The sequence below is a fragment of the Larus michahellis genome, chromosome 9 (assembly GCF_964199755.1).
Source record: "Larus michahellis chromosome 9, bLarMic1.1, whole genome shotgun sequence".
Lineage (NCBI taxonomy): Eukaryota > Metazoa > Chordata > Aves > Charadriiformes > Laridae > Larus > Larus michahellis.
This window is the reverse complement of record NC_133904.1, coordinates 5,884,926-5,910,572: the sequence shown is the minus strand read 5'-3', so window position 1 is coordinate 5,910,572 and position 25,647 is coordinate 5,884,926. Positions and strand designations below refer to the sequence as shown.

At 41.7% G+C, this 25,647-nt stretch overlaps 1 long non-coding RNA gene across 21 annotated transcripts in view; it reads right to left on the bottom strand.

The window, feature by feature from the left end:
* Positions 1 to 555: 555 nt before the first annotated feature.
* Positions 556 to 25,647, bottom strand: part of LOC141749087 (uncharacterized) — a 36,633-nt gene continuing 11,541 nt past the window's right edge. For 5 of the 21 annotated variants that reach the window (XR_012589232.1, XR_012589230.1, XR_012589239.1 and 2 more), the window contains 8 exons: positions 19,678 to 19,862; positions 18,612 to 18,932; positions 17,029 to 18,479; positions 16,645 to 16,864; positions 16,074 to 16,169; positions 12,187 to 14,680; positions 3,218 to 3,344; positions 557 to 2,082 (listed from right to left, as the gene is read on the bottom strand). This is a non-coding gene — a long non-coding RNA (uncharacterized LOC141749087). Of the gene's footprint in view, positions 2,083 to 3,217; positions 3,345 to 12,186; positions 14,681 to 16,073; positions 16,170 to 16,563; positions 16,865 to 17,028; positions 18,480 to 18,611; positions 18,933 to 19,677; positions 19,863 to 21,912; positions 24,773 to 25,647 lie in introns of those variants that run through there. The other 16 variants (XR_012589250.1, XR_012589240.1, XR_012589246.1 and 13 more) reach the window with 16 other exon arrangements.

Below are 25,647 nucleotides of genomic sequence, written 5' to 3'. Positions count from 1 at the left end.
CGAGAGAGACATAAAGCAAATTAGAGTGTTCACATGTAATTAGCTGACTATTAGCGTGGTTCAGCCGAGGCAATAGGCAGACAGTAAACTTCGAGATAGCTCACAGATAAAAGGACGGAGGGTGTTCTGGAGCAAGGTGGAGGGAATAGTTCAGAAGAGAAATTCCCGACACATTGAGCAGACTAAGGATGTTCTTGCCCTACACCTTTATCACCGCACAGTGTAGCTATACAGGCCTTCCCTCTCCCCGCTACAAAGCTTAACCCTTCCTGGCACCCAGGGCTCTTTCTCCTTGGATAGCCCACTTTTAAATTATTTAAGATTTAATCATAATTTTCTGTTTAAACACAGTAGTCTGAACTAAAACTGAAATTCCTGCTCATGCTTCTCGCCCTCCTTCTTGTGACAGCCTATGAAACGGGGACTATAACCCCTGTAGAGGCTGGAATACCTCCACCTATTTAAGAATATACATGACCAGGTCTAGTAAAAACATGATCCGTTACCATATGTAAGCATCCCCCTTGGAAGGAAACCCCAAGCATGTCCGAGTTCAAGTCTCTGCAACTTCTGTGAAAATGTCAGTATTTTACTAAATCTTTGTGCTAAGTGAAAGTGTCATTATATTTTTCAGTCATTTTATAGCTGGCAGGGAAGTGCTTTTTTGTGTCCTTTGGGAGTTTTCAAGTTTTCTTTTTTTTTTTTTTTTCAACTAATTCTCTGGCTAACCAATAACCTGCTAAAACAAAAAAAAAAAATCAGACTGAGTCATTTGCTTCAGTAATTTAAAAATATTTCATTTTTTGCTTTCACTTATAAATTAAAAATTAAAACCAAAACATATTTCAAAGGAAATAGATGTTCATTTAGAAAAATATCAGGACGCTTGCAATAATTTTGAAGTGTCTTTAACATCTTTTTTTCACTTGAGAAACCTCATGAAAATCACATTGTTCCCTCCAAACTTTTTTGCCTGTCTGTCATTTTTCAATACAAAGTTTTCATGGAAAATCCCAGGCATAAATCCACTTTTGTCATCAATTCAATATCTCAGGGAGTTCTTGCTTGGGGTGGCTTCTGAGGAGGGAAAATTGAGAACTTCGTGCTCTCAGTTGATCTGGCACTGAAAATTTCAAATACTGCTGAAATGATACATACTTCTTGGTATCCATTCATGTAAAAGCTTGTCTTTCTCAAGGCCTGTATATGTATGGCCTGTTGTCCTTTCTATTACATTCAAATAGGACTGATCTAAACTGTTTCTGATGAAGTAAAAATTTGTCACGGGTTTTGTGCAACTTGTACTATTTCTTTGCCAGTGTGTAAACTCTTCAGCAAGTCCTTCCGTTAGGACCGCATCCTGCAAGGAAAATGCATACTTGATATATCAGAGGAAATTTTCTTCTTACCTGTCATGCCAAACACAGAATTTAGCAAATAGGCAGGAGAACTAACACTGTTGGAGTGATTAAAGCCTTATTCATTAACGAACATGCTATTTTTGCAGACAATGAATCATTTCTCAGCATACAATTAACAGCATTCAGTAAATAGCAATTCTCTAACCCCCAAAGGAAATTACCACTTCTTACCGCTCATTTGTTCAAGGCTTATGTAGGCATTTGCCACGAACAAAAGTTGGAGCAAATTCTCTCAAGAAGAAATGTTGAATCAAGAGTGCAAGATTGTGTTGATGTTTCGGTTCATCTTGAAGGAAGGAACCTCCTGCTGCAGATCTCAAGTGATGCTCAAGGGGAAGAACAGCACGTACGGGGAGGAGAGCTGGCATGCCAGTGGCCAAGAGCCTACCACTAGAGATAAAGCCTGGGGACCATGTCAAGGTAAGGGCCCTCATAAGTCACTCAGCAAATGCTTTCTTTGCAACTCTTGCTGCCCCGCTTACCTTCTTCCCAAGGCCCATGGTGTTCGTTTTCCTCATCCCGCTCCACAGAATGACAAGAGAACCTGAGGTTTTTCACAAGTTTCTGGAGACGGGAACAAGCTTTGTCGTGCCTAGAAGTGGCTGTGGTGGGTTAGACCAAAGGTCCACCTAGCCTCTCACCTTGTCTGTGGGAGAAACGCCTAGCAGATATACAGAGAAATGTCAGAAGCCAAACAAACTAATTCTGCTGATGTGTTTTCCTTGTTCTTATCACTCAGTGCATTACAGAGACTGACAGTAGAAGTTGCATAAAACAAGAGTGTTTAATGGTAACAAAGGAACTATCTTCCGTGAATTTCTAGCCCTTTTTTAATCTGATTATGGTTTTGGTATTCTGTGGCAGAAAGTCCCACAATTTAATCGTGCTGCATAACAAATGTAAAATTGTGCTCACTTTAAGCCTCTTTTGCTCCTTACACTAACATAGTGCGTAGATGTTTCCCTCTTCAGAACGCCCTTCATAACATTTGTCATTGTATAAACCTCAGCCATCTCCTTTCAGAGAGTTCTAAATTTATCTAGTTTTCCTTTGTGTGGAAGCAGATACACACAATTACCCACAAGACAGCCACCATCGTACTCAACTGTTGTCACTGAGACTGAAACTCTTCCAAAAATTAATTTCTTTAAGATAATCCTAACGGTGCAAATATCTGAAGATCAGGCAGATCTATAAAACCTGCCCGCAGCAAAATCATGCAATTAGAATCATGCTCATAAGTGTTGGAGTCTTAAAACATTAATAGATCATTTTAATGGAAGGAGTTATTAAAATTGTATTTGATTTGCATTATTACAACACTGAATGCACTATGGAAAACTGAGTTCATGAGAGAAGTACAGCGCAAAACAGATTCTTATTATCTGAGTTAGAACTTTACAATAGACCGTGCTTGAATTTTCTTTAGTTTTATGTCTCTTCTAAATTGATAAGAACTCCTGGGTTTATATTAGAAATAGAAAATGAGGAGGAGGATAAGAAAATAGCTGGTGATTGAAATAAAGCCCCAGAAAAGTAATTTGAGGAGCAGAAAATCCTTCCCAACATAAGTAATTTTATCATATATGAGATGTGTTGTTCTGATCATAAGCACGATCAAAAGTCCCACGAATTGCAGGGTTTCTGTAGATGATTTGCGAAAAAGTTACCCCAAATGTGAAAGCAATTATAAAGAAACTCGTGACTCATTAGTAAGCATTCCTTGTTTTATTTCGGTTACAAGTAGACTGTAATTTTGGGATGTCCATCTGACATCTTTTCTATTGGGCACTTACCCTCCCTGATGTGTTTATAAAATTCCCCATTTCATTAGTGGGACAGCAGATCTGATGTACAAAACATCTTCCTTAATCCAGCAGAAAGCAGAGTTTGTTGGAGTCAATGGAAGATTTCGGAATAAACCTGCAAGGGTTAAAAAAAAAAACGTATATAACCATAATCACAAAGTGGAGGAAGGAATACAGTGGATTTGCTCTGCAACTGAGATATTTTTAGTTTCGTATTCTTTAGAATCCCTGTAAAGGTACGTCCCTCATGCACAGTTGTCGAAAATAGCCTTTAGGCGTTTAGGCTTGAGTTGATCTAAGCCAGTACAGAAGTGTGCTCTTAATTTTTCAGGGCAGCACAAATGTGCAAAAATGGTGTCTTCACGTTCAAAAGCGCCTTATCGTTTAGAAGAACTGTGCCAATAAATTAAACAAAGGACAGTATTTCTACTAAAAATAGAAAGCGTCCTGTAGAAAAAATATTCCCTATCTTCTGAACTTAAAATACAGTTTAAAATTCAGTGATCGGATGCTTAGCAGGTGTAAATCATCACAGAAATGATGCTGTAACGCTTTACATGGTATTACCAAATTGTCTTGCTGGTAATTAAGGCTATCCTCTACGGAATAAGGACCAATGACAAAAGAAAGTATAAGTTGATATTGTCTCAGCACGCATAAGTGGCAGACAGAAATATTCATGTGCATAATCTTACACCTTTCCTACATGATACCCAGTGGGCTAAAGTAATAGCATACCGAATTATCTTGGAAAAGGCAATTCTCACCAGAAACTAAAAATCTTATGAGTTGTCTGTAAGTTTCTCATAATTATACGCGGCAAAAATGAAAATAAAACTAACAGGCATGCACTTGGAAAATGTTTCTTTAAACTTTCTTTAAAAATCTAGATCATATTATACTCAAACGTTTTTCAAGCCCAAGTTTTCTGTATTTCATCCCAAGAAAATGAGTATCTCTTCTTTTTCCCTGTTTCTTTTTGTGGGTTTATTATGTCCATATTCTACAGCCCAGGGAAACAAATGTAATTTCTATTACTCAGAAAGGCAACGAAGTCAGTCTGATGAAACATGACAAACTTTTACTCTGTATTTCTGGTGTAAATTTCGGGGGAAAAGGACACCTCTTAGTTCAATAACCACTTCCCTGAAGAGCCGTACAAGCCATGCTGTCTGCCACAGCGCAGTTCCCTTAACATACCGAAATAATGAGTCTTTTCCAGAATCAAACTTCTCTCTGAAAAGCAAATGCTTCCCTTCCTCAGTGTTAAAAGTGCGCCTCTTCTGATCCTTCTGAAAATTGTTTTTAAGAGCTTCCTTAAGGAGATGTCCATTTTAAGCAGCACAGTCTCAGGGTTGGGGGCTCAGATGTTTATGAAACCTACTGACTTGTGTGATCTGCTCATGGCTTTCCCCAGTACCCCATGGGTTTTTGAAATCACTTCGTTTTATTTAAATTAAGCCGCTATGGGGGTGGTAGGTCTAAATTCCATTTAACAAAACATGTAGCTGATGACCAACTCCATTTTCTCGTTTTGGATATTAAGACCAATTTTGGTTCCACTATCCCAAAAAACTTCAGAAATAGTCAACTGAAGGAGGAAAAGTGTAGTGCATAGTGGTGAATGATGCTCCAAAATGTTCAAAATGTCCTATAAGTCCAGAAAAAACAGAATCATGATGTCATAACCAGATGACATTAAAAGGCCAAATATTTACCATACGTGAAGACGAAAAATAGTCTGTATAAATTACTCGTGGGAATCTTTATTGAATATATTGAAGGATATTCTAGATTATCAGAAATCAAGAATGAATTACGTGCATATATGTATACGATTAGTCTTTGAGCTCATGTAAAATACAGAAGGTAGAAAATACTGTGTATTAGAGGTTCCTGAGCAGGAACCGTTATTCAGGCATCAAGTGCAAACACATTACAATCAGAAGAGTTTTTCTGAGGTATGAAAAGAAATCTACTAACAGCAGGAAATAGAAATATTTGAATGCTTCTCTTGAAGCCCTCAAAACCAAATCTGGATGCCTCTGCGTAAGGCAGGCTCCAGGAGCATCATCCTCCCAGGAGGTCTGATCAGGCAGTCTCCTCATCTCAACATCTGCATGGTCCAAGCGGGGATACGTTGAATACCAGTAACTTTCTGAAGCTGCTTAATGTATTGGGCTCTTTTTTAACCTGCTGGTATCCTGACTTCTCTTATATCACGTAACATGGAGAAATGTAGCCTTTTTCCTTATTACTATAGAACATACAAGTACCCACATATGAAGACTACCAAAACGCTGTCTGTTGTAAAACAGCAAATACTTTGCACAGAGGGAAAATTCTGCAACCTTCTCACTAAATGAGAAGCACAAAGAGTTTCTTATGTATGGAACCCAGTGAACTCATCCCATTTTGTGCATGTTGAAGCTTTGCAAATCTCCAAGAGTTTTGTGTTTAGCAAAGCAGGTGTGCAAACAGAGATCCTGGTGACCTCACCTCTGAGAATCGGGCCTTTGACATACATTACTCTCCTGCTGACAGCAAGAGAAGTGTGGATCACTAGCATTTCACACCTGCAACTAATGTAGAAGTTGTAACGATATAAGTGAGCATTAGGAACAGAAGTGATGCTTTGGACACAAACCAGCTATATTTAACGGGAAGGGTGCAAATCCACGTTATGACTCAGGATATGTATTAGCTACAGCCCTTCTTTAACCTGGAAAGGAAGAATTATATCCAAGGGAACTTGTTGTGAAATAGAAACTCAAAGAGTTCCTCTTTATTCTCGTAGAAGTGATGACTAGGCTAAAATTGGCTGTTGGTTTTATCTGTAGTTGGGGAATATACAATTTAGTTTGTATAGCTTCAGCTGGCAGGCCAGTCTTGGTTCAAGGTCCTGATCTATACTACAAATACCTCTTCACAATCAATAGGGGAATGAACTTGGAGTAGAGCTGAGGACCTTGCCCCAGTCTTTTGGCCTGGACTGAGCTGACCTGGTGAGATCTCGCTGTACATCCCAAGATCTCCAGCTCCCCTCTGCCTTGGGAAACCTGTGCCTTCAGACAGGCTCCTGGGGCCAGGAATTACAAGAGCTCTTCACCCACTATTTTCTTGTTGGTAACAGATGCTCTGCATTGCTTGTTGGGCCATTTGGGCTTCTCCTAATGCTGCAGGATGTGTTATCTTATAATACCCATCACTGATCGGGGCTCTCTTCACTAAAGCAGATCAACTGCGGAGCATATGGGGTAGGATTTGTTTGTCTGCTGCCTCATCTAGGGGTAACAAAACTTGTGCGTGGGTAGAAAGGCACCATCACCCTTTATACCAGTTTGCGTTAGCCCTGGGAATTCATCTCCTCTTAATGGTTTTTGGAGGTTTCTTTGTCAGTGTCTAACAGGTGGGTGTTCTGGTGCCTCCCAGCCTACGGTCTGATGCCTCGTGGCTTTCCTTCCTTGGCTGAGAAATGTCACAGAGGGAAATGAGCAGTTTTGTCTCCTCCTGCCAAGCCTACAGGGTGGGAAGGGGTTGCACAGCACAACTCCCCTTGAAAAGTCAGGGGACGCTACCGCCACCGGAACGGGCCCCTGGGCAGTTACGTGACATTCAGCCTGAGAAAGGAAACCGGTTTGTCACCTCATTGCTTAAGGGTGTGATCTCAAGCCAGAGTTGAGGTGTAGCTCTGGGTGCAAGAGGTAAGATTACATTATTAACACTATACTCATCATGTTCTGAAGATTTTCTAGTTTCCAACCTCAGTATATGATACATTAAAAACGTGGTGGGATCCTCAGTTAAAGGAACAGTAATTTATAGGCCCTCCTACCAAAGAAAACAAAGCATCTCTCCCTACTCATTCTCCTGATTTTTGCTAGCAGATACAACAGCTCCAAAGTAGATGAGAGATGTCATAGTCCATGACCCATTGACCTGAAAACTGTATATACATGTAGGAAAGGTGTTCTTACCCAGAGTAATGTGAGCTATAGATGAAGTATGTGTCAGTACTTTTATGTAACGTGATTGTATGCGTATACTCTGCAAAGTATAGTTTGGAGGTAGTTGAGAATAGTAGTGAATACGATTCAAAGTGGTTGGGTACATTAAAACGTGTAAGAAAGGCACAGAAGAAACAAGGGAATGTATAGATAAAGGCAGGAAAAAAGGAAAGAGAATAGATGTGGAGACAGCTAAAAGGACGATGGGTGCGACAGGCAGGATCGGGTAGGACAAATGCAAATAGTTCATAAGAAGGTGGAAAAATGCCTCTCTGGCTTTGTACCCTTAGTGTTTCTCCACAATGAGGTTATGGTGCTTTTTCTACACTCAATGTAAATGAAGCACTGGAGTTCTGATTTTTTTCTTTTCCCCCTGTGTAAGATGTCCTTTACGCTGTGATGAGATCACTGGTGTATTAGTTCATTTTAATCTTTTCAGAAAGAATCCAGGAACTGCGGTGAGGTCATGACTGCAGTAATGTCTAAAAGGATGGTTTTATGGAAGAAAGGAGAATTTTTCTTCTCATTTAGCAAAACTGTAACAGAATTTGTGGCTCTCAAGTGTGTTGGACAAGTTAAGGTTTGTTTGGTTTTGTCTCTTGCATGTTTTTGCAAAAGGCAGTCTGCTTCCTACTCATTTTTTTTCCTAAGTATTGCATAAATCCAACCAAGCTTGCAGACAAAGCGCCCTGCTAGAGCAGTGCTCCATTTGAACAATCATCTAGAAAACATCTTTACCCATGGCACCTCCCCAGTCATACAGTCAAGAGGCGGGTAAAAAAGTCAGACTCTTGTGATGACCTGAATGTCCTCACATTAGACCTTCTGTACCCTTCAGACGGCAGATGCCTCACTTCCCATCTCTCTCAAGGAGAAAAATCCTTGGAGCATCCCTCAGGGCCATGGTATCACTATTAAATATGATGTATTTGTGCCTCATTGATCAACGTGATCAGGCATGAATTTGGATCGCTGGCATTTCAGGCAATGACAGTGACTTGGAAGCGCCAAACTTTCGTTGTGATTCTGATTTTTACCGCGTCTCTTCCACTCTCTGTTTGCTAAGTGAAGTGGCAAGACTTAATGATACAACTCTGAAAGGTCTCTGGATGGATTTAGTACTGGAAAGAAATATGCGGACAGATGGAATCATATGCCTCGCTTTACCATGGCCAACGTATTGTATTTTAATGTGTTCTAATGAACTTAAAAATTACTCCCCAGTGTGCTTGCTGCCTGGGTCAGAGGGGTTATTTTGAGTTAGCCGTCTTCCTGGATTCTTGAGATAATTCCCTCCGGATTTGTTGGGTCAACAACAAAGTGGTGATAACAAATACGCTGCTGCTTTAATCCAGCACTATGCTTTCTCCCTCTTTGCGGTGCGGATCTGTGCATCCTAACACAGTTACACTGCTCCTCGTTTAACAACTTTGGGGCATTAGTGACACGCAGCATAAAACCAGTTCCCCTTTCATACCTAGAGGCCGAACATCCCGGATGAGGTGTGTGACGCAGCGGATGCTGCAGGTTTAGTTTTGCTCAAAGAGTTTAAGAGCTTTAGTTACCCAGAGAGGAGTGGGAGATTTACGGCATTAATTGGTAGTGATAGGGAACCGGGGGCTGTAAATCGCATTGCAAGCAAAGAAGAGCCCACCTCTACGTACTACTAATATACATAACTATAGAAAGCCTTCCTATTTAAAAAGGCTAATTAATAATGCTTAGTGGTCTGGATTTCTAAATATGAATTGTCAGGGATTGCGGTGGGCTTAGTGAGGCGGGGAAATGGGCTAACATTGCATTGTTTAAAATTACAGGGGTTTAAATTGTTTAAAGCGATAAGCAGATAGGGTTTCCACACCGGATTTGAGACATTTGTTCTCTTTTATTTGTACTAAAATTTCGGCTTGAGCTCACATTGTCATTCTACCCAGACTGCTTCGCAGATGAGCTAATTTGTCTACCTGTGTTCCATTTTAGGCCTTGGTTTTAATTTGAGCGTGATTCCTGCTAATACCAAAGACTGGATAGGACATCCATTAAAAGTCTACACAGCAATTGAAATGGAAAATTCCAAAAGAAACCCTATTAGAGTTTTTCTCCATCAAATCAACATTACAGACTTCTTATGCATTTCTTAATTAGACATTGATATTAACTGGACTGTTGCATGATTTAGATCTAGCTCTTAATCTCAGCTATTCTATGCTGCTGTAGTTTTTATGACATCCAACTAGCGACTGCTTTATGCATTAATCTATCTGGAAAACCACCTTCACATTTTTTTTTTTGTCTTTTTTTAGAAGAATAAAGGCCCCAAGAAGGAAATGAAAGCTTTTGGGTTCAGCCATTAGTAATTTTCTGCTTAGTATTTGAAAAATTGCTTATTTTAATTGCTTCATAGAAGAAAAAGATATCAAAGCTAACGTTCTTTCTCTCCAAACTTTGTAATTATTTCTCTCAGACTCTTATTTGAAATGCCTTGAAAGGATTTTCATTGAAATGTAGATTTCTTCTCTTTCAAAAGTACTTTTATTCCCCCGTGCTTCTCTCCCTTTTTTTTTTTCTAGTGACTTCCTCTCTAGATTTAGAGCAAAATACATAGGCTCCGATCTCTGGACACTGTAGCATGTGTCACGCAGATGTCCCTTAAGTGCCATCTTCTTTAAATCTGACCTTCCCATGGCCTAGAGACTGTGTTAACAATTGGCCATAGGTCTTAGACAACACAGTATCCTCAGGCTTCCTCCACGGACAGTGAAGAGTCATAGGTGTTACAGGAGTTTGCTATATCACAGTCCTACTCATTCTGAAAATTTCTGTATGATTTGCGTATTAATATCACTACCAAAATCAGGGAAGCCCAATGGGAAAGTTTCATAAGTGTTGATGAACGCATCAGCGAACAGAAGTTTATGGCTTGTGATAAAGTCTAGGGACAGGTAAATTTTGTATAGTTTCGTGTTCTGTTTCCAGCAGTATAAATCCTCAATATCCTAATCCAGGAAGGAATTTTCTCACCAAACCCTGTAGTTAGCTCTGCATTATATTTAAACATCAGTAGCACAGAGCTTCAGGATCATGTTGGCCTCATCAGTAATCCGTGATACCAATATAGCAACAGTAGCAAGAAGTTCTTTATTTCACCTATACATTTTTGGGGAACATTATTTACTCGTAGATTATGATCTGGTCAGAATGATCTATACATTCATTACATCCAGAGTGGGCTTTCATAACTCACGGTATCTAAGAATGAGGCAAAACTCGCATTTGTTTATAGTGCAGCAATTCTGCTCAGCGAAAAAAGGCCCAGAGAAAATATCATCCTAAGCACCTTGTGATCTGCTCTGAGTCCCAGGTGATTTCTCATGCCAGCTCCAAAACATCTTTAAGAGCCTCAGAAGAGCGCGGAGCTGGCTACCTCAGAGGCTCCTCAAAATATAGCTGTTCTCTCTGCGAGTAAGTGGCCCCGCGAGCCCAGTGCGGTCATGGCTGAGGTTATCTCGTAGGGGGAATCTTCGCAGTGGAACAAAACAGTTTGAGAAGAGAAGATTGAAATGAAGCTCAAGCATTCTCAATATCAGATTTTACACGCGTATTTTTTTGCAATCACACAAAAGGAAGAAAGAGAACAAGAAAATGAGTTAGAGGAAGATGGAGAGAGATGGTCTATTAAGCAAAGCTACCTTTTTACTCTCTGAATTTACAGTCCTGATAGACATCTTTATTCAAAATTACTCATTTTTTTATATTCAGATTCTACAGTTTTCAATACTAGGTCCTAGATTTGTCTGGACAGATTACCCTCTTATTCCCACAATGAAACTTAATTATCCTTTTTATCTCTTCAGATACTTTCAGTCATTTCCTGAACTGTTTCTGGGGACAGAGAGCAGCTGATGGGTCAGTCAGTAGAGCAAGCTCTGTGCATCCCTGATGGCCACACATTTTTGAAGGCAGAAGCCCTTTGGCCCCAGGTCTCCTTAGAAAGATTTTTGAGCACTAGGACAAGTATTTTCCTCGGATCTACTTTCGCTGAGCTTTTTTTCTTTTTTTTTTGACTAGGCAGAGACTCGTAATTTTCTCAGCACCTTTCTGTGTATTACTTGGAAGCATCTAAATGTGAGTAACTCACCTGGAATCCGCGGAAGGGTATTTGAATGATTCATCTCTGAGACAAGAATAACCCCTCATGAAATGCAGGATGGACATGACTGCGTGGTTTAAAACGCGCCTTCCTGTATCACTGCTGTTGCAGCAGGAAGGAATGTGTCTGAGTAGTTAAAGTCCCAATGACTAAATAAATTGTTTCAAAGCAGCAGCAGTAGCACAGAGGATCACAGAAGTTGCTGCTATTGAGTAGTTACTACACTTCAGGACACTTCATTGATTTCATCTGTAAAGAAACCTCTAATACGCTGTTATCTGTTATCACTACCTTCTGCGTCTGAGCAAAACTACCAAAGAGTAAAGCTCCAGTCAAAGTGGAAAAGTTGCATAAGATAACCCAAGACCTGCAAGTACTGAAGAAGAAATTATCACAGATATCCATTCAGTCTTTGGGAGTTGTTCTGTAGCTCTTGTTATTTTTGTAAAAATTATTATTTTTGTCTCAGTTATTAAAATAAGAAAATATGTAAGTGTTATGATAAAGTAAAATATAAATAGACTTAAGAAAATCACCCAGTTCATGAGAAAGTGGAGAGATAGCACAACCGATGTGTGTTATAGAATCCTTTGTGATGAAATGCCAGCTCTCAAAGGGCTGACCTGGTGAAATAATTCTAATATATAACTAGAGCAGGTGTGGCTATGGTACACAGGTATGCTTTATTGGATTGAACAAGTCGTGGTTAAACAGTTTCACAACTAGGCTAGGTTTAACAACAAACGTCGTATGGACTTTATACGTTGCATAAAACCCAAATTGAACAAAAATCCGCTTACCTTGGAATAGCTTTCGTATTCCAGCCACATATCTGCAGGAAAGTTGCTTCTTCCAAATCCAACTCGTGAGCCCAGCCTGAAAGCAGAGAACAGGATGGCGCAGTATCACTGAGAGCGCGTAGTCTGTCACGCCACAACCAGGGATTAAGACGGCACTGCGCAATAAAACACAAGTTTCTCCGTCACACCCACCCTACATTTTTTCCTGATGAGTTTATCGCTCCTAATAACCTCCACTAGCCTGAGAGAACAGATAATCTGTTTTCTATAAACACAATAAATAGTGCTTCAAAGGACATAGCATTTATTCAATTCATCATTTCAGTGGTTCAAAATAAACGTAAGAAGAAAAGACGTCTAAAGCAACCAGCGACAGGAGTGTCTCAGGCTGAGTTGCCACTTTTGCTGCTGATGGGTTCTGCCATCTCAGACCCGTCACTTCAACCTTCCGCCCGGGTGCATTTGTCTGCCTCCATAAAGCAGACAGGTAGGACCTTTTATAGGCTCGTACAGCACAGTGAGTGTACGATCTGAACAGTGCAAGGCAATAAACGGGGTCCTGATCTCATCTGTGCCCTCGCTCCACATGACTGGAAAAACGAGTGATAAAAAAAATAATAATAAGCCCCAAATAATTATGTATTGTCTTTATAGTGAAGCGGGCCTTGAGCATTGTGAGCTCTCCACTGGGAGAAGTCCCATTTAAAAAAAATCTCCCTGGCATAAAAATGAATCGGATCCTGTCACATGAATGGCCTGCATTTACTATTCTTTTCACTTGCCTTGAAGTCGTTCATTTTCTCAGTTGACTTGTGCCTCTTCCCTGGTTGTCAGCAGGAACTGGGTAACAAGAACTTGCTGGAAACGGAGTATTAAATAAATAAACAAACACGCACATAAAGAACTGCTGACTCAGCGGATGCAGTGTTACACCCATGATGTAAAACTCTCAAACAACAAATCCGACTCCTGAACATCTCATGATTCGCATCACAAACAGCAAGGGAGGAAAGTGAAAGCGGATTTTGACCAGTGCTGATGAATTTGGAACAGCACTGGATTTTGAGATCGTAAGAAGTTGAGAACGGGCCCGGGTTGAATTCTTGGTCTGTCTGAGCAGCAGATGTTCTTCCTGTAACCGTTGCAGCATTAAGCACTGCATCCATCATCTGTAAAAAGGACTACCCTGATAGCAAGGACCACTCCACTATAGCCAAGAAAATCAGTCAGCATCTCGGCTCTAGGATATTGAAAAAGTTTGGGAAGTTTGGGAGAAGGCTTCTCTGCTCCCAAGCTCCCAACAGCTCTACGTGCGATACCAGGGCAGTTTATTTCATCTGGGAGACAGGGAGAACACGTGCTGCCTAGACTTTGAAGCTCTTAGAAAAGGTAACAGTTCATACCCGCCACGTTGGGCTTGCCCCAGGTATGAGGCATCTCCCCCAGGGAGGTGGAGCAAAACAGAATAGGGCAGAGGCAGAAACACCAGGAGTAACCTAATGGATGTTTTGGTGGGAAGAAGGGGAGATTAATTAAGGGAAAAATCTGCTGGCCATTGAGTGTCCTGGGGCAATTATTGCGACACTGAAGCAGTGAGTTTCCGTGTGGCTTTAAGACATCTGCCCTAAGGAAGCATTTGCAATTGAAACTGCATCCTCCTCTTCTTAACTCTCCGATTCCCATGGGCCAGCGGTTGCCTTGCTAAATGAAATGCTTCTTCAGGGAGACCCGGTGGCCCCAGGGATTGGTAATGCAATATAGCGCCTTTCATCTCTCACCCATGAACCCAAGTCAAACAGAGTTTGGTAAATGGCCAATAACCCTTACCATCTCCGGGGCTGTTTGGTGACCTGTGCGAAATGAGGAGGGTCATCTCTGTGTCTGTTTACTAGAAGGCAAGTGTCAACTTCACCATAAAGAGAGACACGGTTACTACTCATTATCACCCAATTTAACATTCTTAAGCCAAGAGAATGAGCCCGGAAAAGTCAGCCATCTTCTTACCCAACCACGGTGGTCCCAGTACATCAGGGCTTGAAGTACATTAATGAGGACAGTTGCATTGTGGCAAACCAGGCTGTGCCTCTCCTGCAGACGAGAAATCCAAGTCTGAACTGCTCACGGCGGCACGTGATTGCGGTTCTCCCCAAGTCTACGTGGAAATGCCCAGGAGGAATGGTTCCATTTTTAGGTGCAGCAGGCACTGAAGCGTGGTTATGAAGTTACAGAAAGCTGCAGACTTCTGCAAATCTGCATTTAGGGTCTTAAGTAGACACAGGCAACCTGAAGAGGGACACAGCATCCAGCAGTGATAGCGTTAATGTGCTGAGAAAGCCTTCACTGGAAGGCTCTGTTCGCTCACCCGTCATGAATATAGTCTTCTGATTACCAAAATAGCTGTATCTGGAAGGGTTGAAGGCCAGAAGCTCACTGCGGTACCCATTCTTGCCCTGTGCACTGCACATTTTAAGGTCAGACCCTTAGCATCAGGAACCTGTTAGAAGAAAGAGGAATCACTTTAAAAGTTGTTGCCAAGCTGGGGGTTGCCCTGGAAGGTCCGAGAGGGGAAGGGGAAGGGCAGGGGCAGATAAACACTTGGCCACATGAAAAATCAGCTGCCCCTAGATTTCAACAGATCTGCATAAACCTCTGAAACCCACCCCAAACTCCAGAACAGCTTGTTCTCACTCACAAAGTTTCTAGTCACCACTATCATTTTCCAGCCCTTCTCTGCCATAGCAGCGATAACATTCTCGCTGTCAACTCCGAGTTACTGTTTAATCCCTACTATCTCGATTAATTGCATTAAGTCAGTATACCTGTGTTAATTAAACAGAAGATGGCAGAGGCAGCTTTTACTTCTTATTCTTTTGTGTAGATCATTTCCCAGAGCTTCACAGGTTGTGGAAAAATAACAATACAGACACACCACACATATTTCAGCTCAGCTGATAAAGCTATTTGACTCATACAGTAGCCCGTGATTTTTTTCGCCTATCACAGTATAGGCTTAATTACCATGCTGCTGCTGCATGGCAGCTCCCTTAGCATTTTTTTTTTATTATTCGTATTATTTGCAAGTCGTAATCATGTTTTCCTGTCATCCCCGAGCAATGTGCGTGCGTGCGTACAGGCAAATGCCAAGCCTGAACGGAAATTTGATGCGTGTCCATGAATTGGAGTTTTCAAACTTTGGCTGAAGATTAGTACATGTAAACATAGCTCTGCCCCCTTCATCTTGGATAATTGGTCACAAATGCTACTTGACACTTCTCAAATCAGACACTTTACATACTTCTGAGCATAGCTGAACTTTTTTGGCAGGAATTAATTTGCTTTGCAACTCAGCCACTCATTCCTGGCCCGATCCCTACTCCAGTGATTTCAGTGCAATGTTCTGCCAGTGCGAGAAGCGCAGAGGCAGGACCAGATCTGTTTGCTCGCGTTGACGAGCCCGGCTTCGTTAACTCCCTCTGAAATACAATTACTGCAGCTAATGTTCCGCCCTTCGCCAGCCTTGATCAACAGCGGGGTTTTCATCTTCGGGTCCCTCTCTCTATTGCAGTTACCGCACAAGTTACGTTGCATCAGGGGACAGCTCAGAAAAACAAAGCAGCCAAATTGTAGTATCACCAGAAAATGCAACTTCTGACACACCAGGACCCTTCCACAGCAGCATCAGCCTTATGGGCGGTGGCTACAGACGCCATCTGCCCCCAAAGAGATGGTCTCAGTTTTCTCCTACCTCTCCTGCAAACGGCGCACGCCACAGCAGAGAAGGGGAATCCATCCATTTCTGAAGTGCTGCTGAAGTTTGAAGTGGCTACAGAATTTCATGCTACTAAACAGCCTCCTGTTTGCTCTGACATTGCGGCGTGTTTACTCACCGTGCACCAGGACTGCAAGAGCTGAGCAGACCATATGCTCGCTTCGAAGGGCTGCCAGGTCTCAGGGAGCATTACGGTGCCCGTTCCAGGAGGAGTCTGGGGCAAGAACACATTCCATAAAAACCTACTAGGAATAATGTATTTTATCTGGCGATTTATTTCTGTTCAGCCTCTGGACTAAATGGCAGTTTATCAGCGTATCCGTGTACATCTATGAATAACCAATGGAAAATATCATTCACCCTGTATTCACTGGGATGTTGATAAGCTGCAGCATATTAAAAATATTTGTCAGTTTGTTCTTTTCAGCTCTCAAGTGGGATGTGCACCAGCATGCCCTCCTCGTGCTGGCTGCTTCATCCAGAAAATAGAAAGAAAATGGTGAAAGAACGTCAGTTCTAGAAGAGGGCAAAGGTTCACACGGGTTATTTCAGCATTACTGTCTTGCTCATCACCAACACTGAATCTGTAAATTAGACTGAGCTCCTACCTGCAGAAGCAAAGGATGAAACTTTGCGCTGTGCTTCAGGTAGAGACCATGAGAGGAGCAAACGGCTGGTCATGCGCTCACCTTGGCTTGGTTCTCAGGGCTTCGTACACTTCACAGGACTGACGAGGAGGAGGCAGGACAGGAGCGGGTCATGCGGTGTTCCTCCAGCCTCTGGTACCCTGTGCTGTGACTGAGAGCTGAACCACCGTACAGGGACAGTGAGAGAACCAGTTGCATCAACCGTCTCTCTGTGCCCTTGGTTCCCCACTCTTTCCAATCATGGTCTTGTGAGGGTTCATCCCTGGAAAAGAATCACAGAATCGCAGAAGGGTAGCTGGTGTTACAAGAGAGACGGCAGATTCACAGCAGAGAAGCAAATGTCCCTGTTTCCCCTGAATTTGCCATGGAATAATGCAAGAGAAGACATTGCATGCTTCTCTGTCTTGGGTTTTCATAGATTCTTACCTTAAATTAAACAGATGGAGACATATCTCGCTTCCTCCTGTTTAACTCTGATGTTGGAACCGTTGTGGGAGCGGTGGGTATGATATTTATAGGTGAACAAGGCATCAGTTGGCAAAGAGATGCAACATAGCTCTAAAGAGGAGGAGGCGGCTTAGTTTCCATTGCTGTTATATATCACTATATAAATTTCGCTTTCAGGTCCTAGACATTTTAAAATAACATGTCTAGTGTTAGAATAGACGAGTATCAGAAAAAGTGAATTACAGGTTACAGGCTTCTAGTATTTGCGGTAAAAGAACTATTATCGTAATTACACCTATAGAGTACTCATTTATGTTGTTATTAGGGGAAAAGGATGGTAGAATTAGGATGTATGGAAAGAAAGTCTTGCAGAAAGGGAGACAAATAATTTAGCTGGGACAAAGAACTATGATGGCTGCTCAACACACTTCTGTTTTCAGCATGTGAGCTCACCGTGTGTGTGTGGATCTGCAATGTCCGGTGATTTAGGAAAAACCGCTGTAGATCGCTGATATCTGGTAGAAACGGGGACAAACCACAGCCCACAGAAAGGCCTGACCTCAAAAATGCACAGACTGGGAGCTGGGTGCCCTTTTGTACCACTGAACATCTCCATAGTCCTTGCTAGGTGAGGATGGAAATTGGCCAAATGATTCCGTGAGCTCAATACTTTGCAGACAAAAATCCTTTCCCACCACCAAAACAAAAAAAAAAAAAAAAAAAAAAAAAAAAAAAAAAATCAAACCCAGACTCTTGAACATTTGAAATGAGACTAAAATTATAAAAAATACATACTTTTTTCAGCGTGAAGGTGAACCTCCATTTTGAATCATTATTTTGTGGTTGGGACTAACTGGCCATTATTAGTACATAGCTACATGCTGTTGTAAATCCACTGCGTTGCCTCCTGGACGTCATTACTGAAAGTAAGTGAACTGTTGCTTCAAGTGGCTAAAGATTTACTTGCTTAATGCCTGGTGTCATCAACAAATTCAGGCTGGCAATGACATCCTACTTGTCTAAGCTAATATACAGCTTTGCACTCTCCTTGTTTTTCTTCCCATTCAAACTTCTGGCTTAGTGTTAAAATCTACCACGAACCAGCGTTACAGCTGAGGTGAATGAAGTGATGAATGAAGGCACAGTTTGCGTGTAGATAATTGGAAGTCCGGCTGAGTAGATTGCATTATTTAATGTATCATCGTTATGTTTGTATTTGAAAAGCATCTAAACAATATTCTTTCTCCTACAACTCCATCTCTTTGGTGCCCTGACACCAGGGATGAATTGTGTTGCGCGTTTTGGTAGAGATTGTTTTCCAAAAAATGATGGAACCACTTGGAGCTTAAATCATTGCTGTAAAAAGTTAGTAAGTTGTCCCTACCTTAGAAAACTCTTGAGTCAGGAGTAGAACTCCTTGGTTGGCTGTGCTGCAAGAAACAGGATGATATTTAATTATGACAATTCAAACTCACCTGGTTTCTCCAAGTGCAGACTATATTGATTCGCACTACTAATACGGAAAAGGTGGAATTAAAAAGCTGGTTTATTTAGAAACTTACTTATTCCTTAAAATGTCTGTTCAGCTCATTTTTAAATTTGATTTCTTATCCCAGGTGATTTATCCTGCATTTCTGAATCTCAAGAACTGTTTCTGCACGATAACAGCTGATCGAAGTACCCGCATAGTTCGGTCCTTTTGATTGTAAGATTTTTGTTTGTTGCTTTCTTGGACAATGGTGTTTGCAAAAGAGAGACTCAGAGCACCGGAGACAGAATTACGGACCGTGATTAGTGTACGAGACTTAATATTAGTGTAGGACCACAGTCTGTAAGATCAGTGGCAAATGAATTCAGCTTTCAGGCAGAATCAATGTCTTGTTCTGAAAAAACAGTAAGGAAAATCCATGCCAGTGTTTCAGCATGACAAATGAACTTAAGCAAGTTGAAGATAATCATGATTATTTAATATTCCACAGCTTTACAACTCGCTACTCTATGGACAAAAGATCAGAAGGCTGCTGAGTCCAAAGTTTTGAAGCTTTGGGTCAATATGCTTCTCATGTCTTCAGCATTTAGTTTAATTTAGGAGGAAACAGTTCTGAGCTAAGATAAGATCTCAAACAAAATTGACGTGGACTCACAACATGGCCTAACATAACAATTTAATCTATCCTGTTCTTCCCCTGAAAGAAGGCTTAATAACTGTGGTATGATTTCACCTGCTGCTTCTAACATTTGCTCATTCTTTTTTCCTGAGCAAATTTGGATTATCAGATGGCGAGCAGCTTTGTTCATGGTAGACGAACTTGAATTCATTTAGAATTAATAACAATGGGTTCAATCCTGGATTCAATGGCAGTCTTAATGAATGGAGTCTTTGGAAGACAAATATTTGTTTGTGTTGAAGAGAAATAATTAATTCTCAATTTTCCTGGCTATCAGGTGATTACAGCACATATCACAAAATGTTTTCCCTGCGTACCCAGCCTTGGGTGTACTAACTGCAGGAACATTCCCCAGGCCCTGGCATTGCAGATACAGGCCATTTTTTTGACCTTGTTATTTCAAAATCTGAAGTTTCACAACGAATTATTTGGTGTGAGGAAAAACGTGACTCTTACTCACAGCGTTATCTCAGCCCCTCTTGGTGATCTGGTGCTGGGGGGTAAGGAGAGGGAGAGGTCCACGTCGCTGCGATCCATCAGCAGTCGTAGGTCGAGACAGGACTACTCAGATGGAGGAATCCAGCCTGGATCTGGATTTTGGCCCAATCCTCATCATTGTCTTAAACGTGGGCATCTTCCAAATTCCTGTGGGAAATCCCGCTTTCTTTAGTACTTTCCCTGTCTCTTGGGAAGCAACGGAGCTCACACCACCGCCGTGCCCGTCCAGGGAGGAGCTGAGCTGCGCTGCCCAAAACTGAGTACCCGCTGACCTCAGTAAAAATTAGCAGACTTCAGTAAATTTACCCTGCAGGCAATTTTACCCTGGAAAACAACATCACCCGCGTTGCTAGAGTTTAGGACAACAAATTAGAGCTTTTCATACGCACTAGAAGCTTTTTCTTTCCCCCCCCCCTATTTTTCTCTTCCCCCCTGCTCCCCCCCCCTCCCCTCCCAGTAATATCCAGTTGCTTAATTCCATTTGAAATCACCCGGGGTAGGCACCTAAATAATCTTGTCCTTCATGTCTGTCAACATCTTGAGGCACCTAACCACCTTTAGAGATGTGGTGTGAAAGCTTGTGAACGATGCAATCGAGGAGGGAAACAAAAGCCAAGTATCCCTATTTGCTGCCCAAGAATCCACAAAGAATGCTGCTTCAGCTCTGCTCTGATTTCTAATTAGATTATGAGTGATGTAGGACTCTGAAGCCAAGCTGGAGTTTGTGCTAGCACTTTGCACGTATGAATGACAAAGGGACACCACTTTCATATTGATTTAAGCAAGCCAGTGGAAGAATGTTTAAACATCAAGTGCTTGATGCCCCAGTTTGCCAGAGCACCTGGAAATATCAAATTAATTCCAGGTGTTCTGCCATTAAGACGGGCGTGCTGCTTTTACAGCCACACACACAAAATGTGGCTCCCAGTTCCACAAATAAAAACTGAGTGGTTTCTGCTCCTAATGCCTCGATAATTCTGACATATTGCAAGTTCTGGAAAGAATTTTAATCTACATAGCTTTTTTTTTTAAAAATGGGGAGGGGAGCGAGGGGGGAGGGATTTTAAATATGCTGCATACAATTTGTGATGGTCATCTCTAAAATGCAGCTCCATTATCCTTTTCCATTTGGAATGAATGAGGCTAATTAATTTCAGGCCATACTTGATGAGGTCAGCACCATACGAAGGGTGCGTGCTAGACATTGCTAATCTCTTTCAGCTGAGAGTGATGAATTAAAGATGAAGCATTCCTTTGCAGGCCTAATTTAGAATGTATATCAAAAACCTACAGCAAATAATACTATACCCTACAACAAAGGAAAACTTGTTCTCTCAGGCTCCCATGTAGGGTTGATTTTAAAGGCATTTTCATTTCACTTTGGAATTCCAGCTGTGGATGGGTGAAACAGTTCAGAAAATTCAAGCTTTCTCTCTTTCTATTGCTTTTATGGACAAAAGTAGGCGAGGGGGGGTGGGCTAAGGGGAGAGAGAAGCTGGTCGGTGTTTGATCCTGTATATATTGTGATTCTGACTGTACGCTCGACGTTTAGGAAAGCTGCCAGGGTCTTGTGCTCCCCAAGTACCTGTGACGTGACACCCCCCCCACGGCGCCCTCGGAAATTTTACTGTTGGGGTTTTCTTAAGTCTAAAGGGAAAAAGCCATCAAGCGTCCCGTTTTGCTCAGCATCGTCTCGAGGATGTTTTGCTGGACGTTGCAGGGAAGCAGGATGGGTCCGGCAGTTCTGCTGGGTCAGCCGATGAGGACACGGGAGCTTCCAAGCCCACACGGAGCTGTATTTCTCCGGATGCTTTTGCGAGGAAAAAAAACCAGCTCCCTGTGCAAAAAGGTTCTGTCGTGTCTAGGAGCACGGGTGGCAACGTCTAACAGAAAAAGTCACTGCAAAAGCAACCACGCCGGCTCTGGAAGCAGGACAAATTGCTACAGAGCTCTCAAATTTGCTGCTCTTGGGGCTTAGCCAAGCTTTGCCACCTTTCCCTTAGGCAAAGCCCCCCCATAAAGTCCATGGGGGTTTCCCCCCAGGTGAGGGACTGCGGGATTTGGCCCCGTGGGCAGCAAGAAATTAACCTTAATTGTCACTTCGGTAAAACAAGGACTATGAAATCCTAATCCAGCCGCAGAAGGGAGGCCGAAAACAATAGACCACCGGCTTCCCCACCACTTTGCTTTGTAATACCTGGCAGTTTCTTGAAATTCTTGACAGGTTGCTGCAGCGAGTCGAGGTTCCCAACTGGTGGCCATAAGCGGCTGCCGTCTTTGTATCCCAGTAGTCCTCATTAGAACAAAGCTGCTTCGAATTAAATCCAATCTACATGCCGAATCAATCTTTCAACCCTTTGATTGCTTCTGAAAATATTTATATTTCTTAATAATGCACATTTTGTCCCACAGCCTGTGATTAAACCCAGACAAGGTCCGGAGAAGCCTGAAGTATATGTGGAAGGGGTTATTTTGGACAGGAAAAGAAAGATAAAGAACACAGGTTTTTCCTATTGTGAAACCATTAGAGTGTATAAATCTAGCAATTGCCGTTGTATAAGCATCAGAGTGGGGTTGTAATAAATACAGATTGGAGTATTATAGTAACCAAATGGAGTTTATGGATTATGTTCACTAGTTCATATTTCTCAGCTACTACAATCTAACTAGCATCGTGCTGCACTCGGCTCTATTAATATTCCCTATTAATATTCTCTTTAGGTGTTTGTGGGGAGGGAAAAAAAAAAGTTAGGAATCAGCTGCTGCTCTGCGTAAAACAAACAAGTTTAAAGAATCATGCCCTCCAAAGGAAAAAAAAAAATAAAATAAACAAGGGGATGCTGTAAAGCGACAGAGTTAGAAGGGCACGGGCTGGGGCTGGCTGAAATTGGCTCCATTCTGCTTAAAGTTAATAACTTCCATCTGAGTGAGAATCTGGCCCTAATGCAGGGCATTTGCTGCGTGAAAATTAGGATGTAAAAGCGAAAACAGTAACTGCTACTATCCCTTAGCCGGGTAGATTTCTAAGGTGGTAAATAATAAGCTTTGGCTGGAGATGAGAAACACACAAAGGCTTTGAAGCTGCGCTTTTGTGGTAAATAACAGCGTATTATTCCCTCCTCAAAAAGTAGCATACATCACAGGTAAGATATGTGGAGATGAAGGGAAGGATACATTCCTTGGCTGAGAAGTAGCCCAGGTAGGGCCTGATCTTCCAGAGCGGGAATTTGCCGTCGATGAAGGTGGTAGCCGGGGCTGGGGACACAGATCAGATAAAGGCACCGTACCCGTCTCCCTCCCTACACATAAATGACTGCCCTTCTCTATAATAAAAGGGAAAAATTGACTTCAGAAAACACGCCACGATAAATCTCCTTGGATAAAGTAGTAGAATTCCTGGGTGAGAGGGAAAGAAATCCTAGAAACTAAAAATACACAAGACTTGTTTAAAACCATTGTCATCATCAGCATCGCATGGTAAATACAGCTAATAGACTTTATCAGTGGGCTGGTAAATGCTTGGGATAGTTTTGCTTGTGACAGTTTCCCCTTTTATAAAGGACAGAAGGAAATATTTTCAGTTAAAAATATCATTCATTGATTCTTTCGTCACGTATTTCATTATATTAAGCCGCAATTTCCTAAATATGTTGCGGGGCAGGGGGGAGTGGTGTTATTATTATACGTATATCCTGAGTCTTGACAGCTATTTTGCATGAATACATGATTTGGATGCTCAGCCTTTAAGGTAGAGAGAAGGTTTCTTTATCATCATCAAAAATAAGGGGAGAGGAGCGATGAAAAAAAACCTCTCGCAAATAGGGACGGATCCAAAATCGAATGACATGCATGAAAACCCGTTTTGGATCAGGTCCCCAGCAGAACATTATTGTGTATGACCGGTAGATTCTGAATATCTTCTATTGTTTGACAACCCTGATTTCACACTAAACTTGGAGTTTGTTTCCGAACAGAAGCTTTTTGTATAGAAACTTTAAATCATATCCCTTCGTGAACACACACGTACCATAGAGGATATTGTCTTATTAGAGAGTTTAAGCCTAAAGGTGTATGCCTATTTTTAAAAGAAATTTTCTGATTGTAGATAACTGCTCAATTTGATTTAGTGTCCAATGATAGTGATGGGGTTGATAACTGAGCATTCATCGGTAATTCATCTTGTGCTAGTAGAAATTTACAGCAAAGCAGTGCTTTCCCAACACTGACAAGTCCTATTAATCTTCTTCAGACACATTTCAATAGGTGTCTCCATCTGTGCCCAACATCTAAACACTCTGGCATCACTAGGGACTTGGAGACACCTTCATTTCAGGTTACACTAGTGAAAATGTGATACTAGATTGTACTCTATTTTTAACCTAATTCTCTCTTTTCATTCAATTAGCCTTTCTTGCCTGCATTTTTCTACTCATGTGTAACATCCTTTTCCCAGGAAGAGCTCAAAAATGAGATTTAGTTACTTAAAGAGGCAGAATCTGCCAGGGCAAGAGCTACCGAGAGTGTAATACATAAAAGCATCAGAATAAAGCTCACGCATACAGCGTGGAGACGGAATTGCCAGCCGCAAAACACCTCCTGCATCGAATGCCCACGATATTCCCCTCCTGGTGCACCTCTTGCAGGAGTTGTTGGGTTAGGGCAAGTCTGAAACTCAACACCCCCCCCTCCAGCTTTCCAAATTTTACAACAATTGCAGAGTATTTGGGGGTTGGAGACGCAGTCTGTACCAGCAGCACCTCTGTTTGTTCAGGCTGGACGGGGATCACCTCCGTACATCCCCGCTTCGCTTTACATATACGGCTAATGCACGAACAAACACAGCGCCGTCAAATTACAGCAATAACATTTATGGGTGGATTACATTCCAGCTTCCTCGCTTATGATGAAAAGCAAGTATATTGCAAAGCACATGGAAGAGGTAGGGTGCAAATGCGGGCGAATTTCCACTCGGAACCAAATGTTGTTTTTTCCCTTTCAAAGCTGCGATGAGTTTGCTAGCAGACGGGGCACAGCTTTAAAGCTTACTCATTCAAAAATGTGTGTTTGGGTTCCTTCCCCCCCCCACCCCCCGCCCCCCTCCTTCCTCCCATTTGTGTTCGCCTGGCGAGGAGGAGCAGATGCGCACCGTTTGGGCTCGAGGTGGCTCCGACTTGCTCTGAACTTTCTGCTGAAAAGAGCAAACCGGGAGCCGCGCGTCCGCTCCACGAACGGGGAGGCAGTTGCAAACTTTGTTGCTGCCTTTATGGAGTTCTCCTGCGAATCGCATTCTAGATCTAAATGACCTTATTGTAGGTGGCAAGTTTAAATGTGCCATATTAATAACTTGTTATCCAAGACAAATTAAGTCCTTATGTGTCAAAAGCACTCTGCTCTGGATTACCTACAAGACAAGTATTTATTGAATAAACGTTGGATCCAATTTCATTTTAATGTGACTGACTGTATGCTTCAGTCCCTTAGAATGAGATAAAAACACTCAAACCTATAACTGTGTTGCAACATTACACCTAACTTGTCTATTTCTATTATTGTCTTTTTAATGTGGGATAGCAAAAATGGTTGGGGTTTTTAAGGAAGAATTATTATTATTGTTATTATTATTGTTGTTGTTGATGGTGATGTTGTTGTTATTATTATTATTATTATTATTATTATTATTATTATTATTATTATGTTATGAAGCGCAAGGGGAGGGAGAGAGAGAGAAAAAAAGACTGGCATTCAGCCTAAAGAGAAATCATTGAAACAAATTAATCCTATGCCGTTTAAATTGACATGGTAATCCATCATCAGCAAAGGGAAACTCTGAAAGCAATCTAGAATCTGCAGTGTTCTTTCACTGGCCCTCAGGCACAAAGACAGATAGTAAAAGAGGAAGAGGGAGGGGAAAAAAAAAAAAAAAAAAAAGAAA